This window comes from Mus caroli, chromosome 1 (genome assembly GCF_900094665.2).
Source record: "Mus caroli chromosome 1, CAROLI_EIJ_v1.1, whole genome shotgun sequence".
In the NCBI taxonomy this organism is placed as follows: domain Eukaryota; kingdom Metazoa; phylum Chordata; class Mammalia; order Rodentia; family Muridae; genus Mus; species Mus caroli.
Window position 1 is genome coordinate 17,840,927 of NC_034570.1, and position 6,830 is coordinate 17,847,756.

Sequence of the window (6,830 nt, forward strand, 5' to 3'; positions counted from 1 at the left end):
CTGGGCATATATCCAGAAGATGCTCCAATTGGTAAGAAGGACACATGCTCCACTATGTTCATAGCAGCCTTATTTATAAATTGTCACAATTTTATTACAACTATTTGCAATGTACTGTGGTCATATTCTCTCCTATTATCCTCTCTTACTTACTTTGCCCTCCTACGAAATACTTTCTCCTTCTCAACAAATGCCCATCCTATTGTCATGCCTTCTACATTTGTGGTTCACTGCACACACTTATTGCTGCTATCTGCATTTGGTTTACTTGAACGAGGGCAACTTTCCAGTTGCTCTCAGTGAGGAATATGACTTTTGTACCCTGCCTAAATGTCCTAACCATTAGCTCTTTAGAGCCCCATCCTCCTTGATCGAATGTTGATAAGCACAGGGTTGAGCAGGGAGCCATTGCTTCTGTGAGTTCAAGGATGCAGCAGCTATTCTGTAATCAGAAGACAGCTCTGCAGCTTGTCACATGACTCATTTCCACACTCCAGCACATAGATTCTTTCCACTCTTCTTCTGTAATGCGTTCCTCCATCCTTAGCCTCTCAAGGCTTTTATCATGAAGTTAAAGTAGATTTTGTCAAAGGCTTTTCCTGCATCTATGAACATAATCATGTGAATTTTTCTTGAGTACATTTATATCATAAATATATTTATTGGTGAATGTATGTTGAACCATTTCTGCATCTCTGGAATAAAATCAGTTTGATCCCGGTAGTCTTCCTGATATGTTTTTGTATTTAGTTTGCAAGTGCTTTATATAGAACATTTTATATTCTTTGGGAAGATGAGTATAAAACATTTTCTGTGTGTTGTGTCCTTATCTGATTTTGGTATGAGGATAATACCTGTTTCAGAAAAAAAGAGAGTTCAGAAGATTTTCTTCCTTTTGTATTTTATAGGGTAATTTGCGAAGTTAGCTCTGATTTAAAGGTTAGGAGAATTCTGCAGTGAATTCATTCATTTTTTAAAAATTTATTTTCAGTTTTTTGACAAAGTGATTCATGTAAACATCTTCTGATCACATCTTACCCCCTCTACTCCCACATACCCCATACTTCTATCTTCTATCTCCACGTCGCCTCCTTCCTCCTCCTCTTCCTCCTCCTCTTCTTCTTTCCCTTTCATAATACACTAAATTCAATTATTCCTGCTTCCATGCACACAGGTATAGAGCTCTCACCCAGAACAAGGGCAACCTATCAGTGGTCACACCCTCTGCCCAGTAGCTGGCAACTGCCAGCATTCTTTAGGTGGGATCAAGTCTCATGATTCGCTCTTCCATCCATGCTGGAATCCTGACTGGTTCGATTTTGTGCAGGTCTTGTGCAGGCATAGTAACCATAGTAACCATAGTTGCTTTAGTTCATGATTATGTCATGTGTAGAAGGAAGCATTTCACAGCATTCCTCCTATGCCCTAGCTCCTGTGTTCTTTCAGTCACTTCCTTCCTGGTGTCCCCTGAGTCTTCAGCAGGTGTGACAGTAATGTCCCATTTAGTGCTGAGACTCAACATTCACTGTGGTGAATGGACCCCCATGTGAAGAAGCTTCTTTGATCAAAGTTGAAAGATGCATTGATCTATGGACCTTTTGCTAGGTTTAGTACCATGTGTGAATACCTTCCTTTTGAGCAGGCCACATATTCAATTGGAATTAGATTGGTTTCCTAGCAACAGCTATGCCACAATTGCACCAGAAGGGACATCTTGCCTGGCAGAAGACCTGGCCTTTTGCTTTTTTAGCTAGTAAGTTTAGTTTTCCTGATAACTGCTTAAAGGTCATTGTTTGCTGTAGATCTGCTTAAATTTTATCTTTTTTATTTTTGAATTTGAAATGTAACTACATCATTCTCAATTGCCTTTCTTTCCTCCAGTCCTTCCCATGTATCACAACTCCTTGATCTCTCTAGATTCATTCATGGCCTCTATTTCTTCAGTTCACACACACACACACACACAGAGAGAGAGAGAGAGAGAGAGAGAGAGAGAGAGAGAGAGAGAGAGAGATACTTACCTAAGTTAAGCAGTACATCTTGATTAGTTTGTTTGATGGTTTTGTATATATGTGTATTTGTATCATGTATGACTTTAGGGCTGAGCACTTGATATTGGATAACAAACTGAGGGATTCTTCCCTAGAAAAGGCAATTTCTCTTTCTCTCAGCAAAACTTACTTGCCTGTAGCTCTTTGTCTAGGGTTGATGCCTCCTAAGATTTCCTCTTTCCATATCTGCATGTCTATGGATGTATTTTGGTCAAGTTTGACTTTGGTTAAAAGTTATATTGAGATTGTCTGCTTTGCCAGCCTCCATTAGGCTTGCCTAAAATGGAACAACAAGATGAGATTCTCTCTCCCCACCACCATTGTCACCCTAAGGCATGCCAAACTGCCCTGAACTAACTGCAGGCTGTTCATTCCTTGCCTAACTCCATTGTGTGACCACTGCTCTGTCTGCCTCGATCAGGCCTGCCAAATAAGGAAAAGCAAGGCCAACTACACCAAGAATATCCAGTCCAAGGCTGCCCACAGAAGGCCAAGTTTACAGGGAAAACCAGATAGCTAAAGTTCCCCATAAGAATACAACAATAAGAGCCAGGGCAGTATGGCAACTTCAGAGCAAAGCTATCCCACTACCATAGGAAGCCCTCAATATCCTAGCACAACTGAAGCTCAAGAAAGTGACCTTAAGTCCAACCATATAATGATGACAGAGGCCTTCAAAAAGGAAACAAGACAAGACAGACAAGACAAGAAAAATAAAATTAAACAGGTAAAATAAAGGAATAAAACTTCAAGACCTGAAAATAAACATAGAAACAATAAAGAAAACACAATCTGAGGAAATTCTGAGATGGAAAAACTAGGGAAGAGAACAGGAATAACACACAAGCATCACTAGCAGGATACAAGAGATGGAAGAGAGTAAAAGATACAATAGAAGAGACTGATATATCATTCAAAGAAAGGGTCAAATCTAAAAAACCCTGACATAAAATATCCAGGCAATTTGGGATACTATGAGAAGACCTAACCTAAGAATAATAGGAATAGAAGAAGGTGAAGAATCCCAGCTCCAAGGACTGGAAAACAATTTCCACAAAGTCATAGAAGAAAATTTCCCCAACCTAAAGAAAGAGATGCCTATAAACATACAGCAATCTTACATAAAACCAAATAGATAAGACCAGAAAATAAAATCCTCCGGCCACATAATAATCAAAACACTAAATAGACAGAAAAAGAAAGAATATTAAAAGCTGCAAGTGGAAAAAGCCAAGTAACACACGAAGGCAGACATATCAGTTTTACACAAGACTTATCATCAGAAATTCTAAAAGCTAGAAGGGCTTGGGCAGATGTCTTACAGCTTCTAAGAAACCACAGATGCCAACCCAGCCTAGACCATTAAAACTATTAAAACTCTCAGTTACTTCAGATGGGTAAAACATGATATCCCAAGATAAAACCAAATTTAAACAATATCTATTCACAAATAAAATCCTACAGAAAATACTTGAAGAAAAACTATAGCCAAAGTAGGAAAAATACACACAAGGAAACACAGAAAATAAATAAGGGAAGCATACACACTCATATACTACACACAGACACAGACACTAACACCAACAACCTCAAAATAACAGGAATTAGCAATTGTTTGTTAGTGATATATTGCCACATCTTTGAACTTGATTCAACAATAAAAAGACAATAACAAAAATTACAATAACAAACCCAATATAGCAAACAAACAAACGAACAAAAAACCTGTACAATTAAAGAACGTCTGGAGGTATTACCTTCCCTGATTTCAAGCTATACTGTAGAACAATAGGAATAAAAACTGAATGGTATTGGCATAAACTCAGAAATGTTGATCAATGGAATTGAATCAAAGACCCAGAAATAAACCCACCCTCCTATGAACACTTGTTGTTTGACAAAGAAGCCAAAACCATAAAATGGAAAAAGAAAAGCATCTTCAACAAATGGTGATGACCTAACTGTATATCTGGATGTAGGAGAATGCATATGAATCCACATCTATCACCCTGAACAAAACTCAAGTCTAAGTAGATCTAGGACCTCAACATAAAACCCACACACTAAGTCTATAGAAGAGAAAGCAAGGAACTGGCTTGAACTGATTAACATGGGAGACAAATTCCTGAAAAGAACACCAAGTGCTCAGACACTGAGATCAACAATTAATAAATGGGACCTCATGAAACTGAAAAGCTTCTACAAGGCTAAAGACAGCATCAATAAAGCAAAATGGCAGACTACAAAATGGGAAAAATATACACCAACCCTACATCTGACAAAGGGCTGATATCCAAAATATATAAAGAACTCAAGAAGTTAGACATCAACAAACCAAACAACCCAATCAAAAATGGGGTATAGAGCTAAAGAGAGAATTCCTCACAGAGGAATCCTGAATGACTGAGGATAACTATAAAAATGTTCAAAATCCTTAGTCATCAGGAAAAGGCAAATCAAAATGACTCTGATATTCCATCTTATTCCTGTCAGAATGACTAAGATCAAAAACCCAGTTGATAACACATGCTGATGATGGTGCAGAGCAAGGGGAACACTCCTCTATTCTTGGTGGAAGTACAAGCTTGTACTACTTTGGAAATCAGTATGGTGTTTTTTCAAAAAATTGGGACTAGTTCTACCCCAAGACTCGGCTATACTACTCCTGGGAATATACCCACAAAATGTCCCACTGTATCACAGGGATGCTTGCTCAACTTTGTTTATAGCACCTTTGTTTGAAATAGCCGGAAACTGGAAACAGTCTAGGTGTCCCTCAACTGAAGAATAGATAAAGAAAATGTGATAAAGACAAAAGTGTCATGAAATTTGAAGGCAAACTGATGGAAGTTGAGGTTATCATACTGAGTGAGGTAAAGCAGACCCAAAAGGACAAGAATGGTATGTACTCACTTGTGATTGGACATTAGCCATAAAGTGTAGGATTGCCATGCTGCAATACACAGACCCAAAGAAACTGAGTAATAGGATAGGCCCAGGGGTATATGTGTGACTCTCACTCAGAAAAGGAAAGAAAATAAATATTCAGAGGTGAATGGAGAGATGGAAGTGGACGGGAGGAGGGGTGAGGAGTGGTTTGGGGATGTTAATCAGTTGTGGAGACAGGGTGTGAGGGAGGGGAGCAGGGGAGGGCTGGGAGTGAGAATGGAAATCAGTGGGAGGCATCTCTGGGACTAGCTGGAGACCTGGGATGGGGGAGGCTATAGGAATGACCCTTCCTGAGATTCCTACCAGCAGGGGATATAGAGACTAAGTGGCCACCTCCTCCTATCCTTGGCAAGACTTCCAGTGGAAGGGGAGGGGACATCAACCCACCTACAAAACCTTCAACCTAAAATTCATCTTGTTTTCAGGATCTGCAGGGATAAAAATGGACCTGAGACTGAGGAAACAGCCAACCAATGACTGGCCCAACTTGAGACCCATCCCAAGGGAAAGAGTCCCCCCTCCCCCACCAGTCAATAAATGACACTCTGTTAAGCTTGCAGACAGGAACCTAGCATAACTGTCACCTGAGTGGCTTCATCCTGCAGCAGATGGAAACAGATGCAGAGACCCACAGTCAAACATCAGGCAGAACTCAGGGAGTCTTGTGGAAGGGAGGGTGGGGGGAAAGATTGAGCAAGCCAGAATGGTCAAGAACACCACAAAGAAACCTACAAAGTCAACTAACCTGACCCATTGGGTCTCACAGAGATGGAACCATCAACCAAAGCACATGCAAGGGGTGAACCTAGACCCCTCCCTGCCACATTTGTAGCAGATATGCAGTTTGGTCTCCATGTCGGTCCCCTAACTATCAGAGTGCAGGCTGTCTCTGATTCTTGCCTGCCATTTGATCTGCTTCCCCTACTTGGATGGCCTGGTTGGACCTCAGTTGGAGAAGAGGTGCTTAGCCCTGCTGGTATTAGATGTCCCAGGGTTCAATAGTACCCTAGGGGGGCTTCCTCTTCTTTGAGGAGAAGTGGAGGTAGCAGTGTGGAGAGAGATTTTTAAGGGTGTGACTGGGAGGAAAAGAGGAAGTAGAGGCTGAGATTGAGATGCAATGTGGAAAAAAATTATGAAAAAAAAGTTCTATTAGCCTAGAAATGTATTTACTCCTTTTCTCCCGTTTAGTATTTTAGGACCTACAGATTTTTTTGAATTTCATTGATACCAGTCACAATGCCTCCCTGTTGATCTCTAATTTCATTAATTTTGCTCTTTTTTATTTTTTCTGGTTACTTAGCTATGGGTTAATCAATAATGTTAGTATTTTAAATAACATTTCCTTTCATTTGTTATTTTTGTTTTAATTTTTTATTTCATAAATTTCTGCGATAATCTTAATTACTTCTCTCTGTCTGCCACTTTTGGGTTTGCTTTTTTGTTGCTTTGCCCAGGCCTTAAGCTATATCCATGAGTTATTTGAGATGTCACTGATCTTTCATCTGTGTATTCAGAGCTATGAACTTCCCTCACACACTACCTTCATTGTACCTTATATGTTTTAGTATGTCATGTTGTGTTTATAAAAAGATAAAGGGGGGAGAGTATGTTCTATGGAGGTGTGGTCAGGTATAGGGGAAGGGAGTGCCTCCACAGGCCCATGCTAAGGCATCCCTTCCCCTGAGGGACCAGCCACACTATGGTATAGTATAGAATAGAGTTTGTTAAGGGCATGGGGAAGAGAGTTAAGAGGGTAGTAGAGACAGAGAAAGGGAGAGAGAGAGAAAGAGAGGGGGGAGGGGAGAGGAGGGGAAGGGAGGGGAGGGGAGG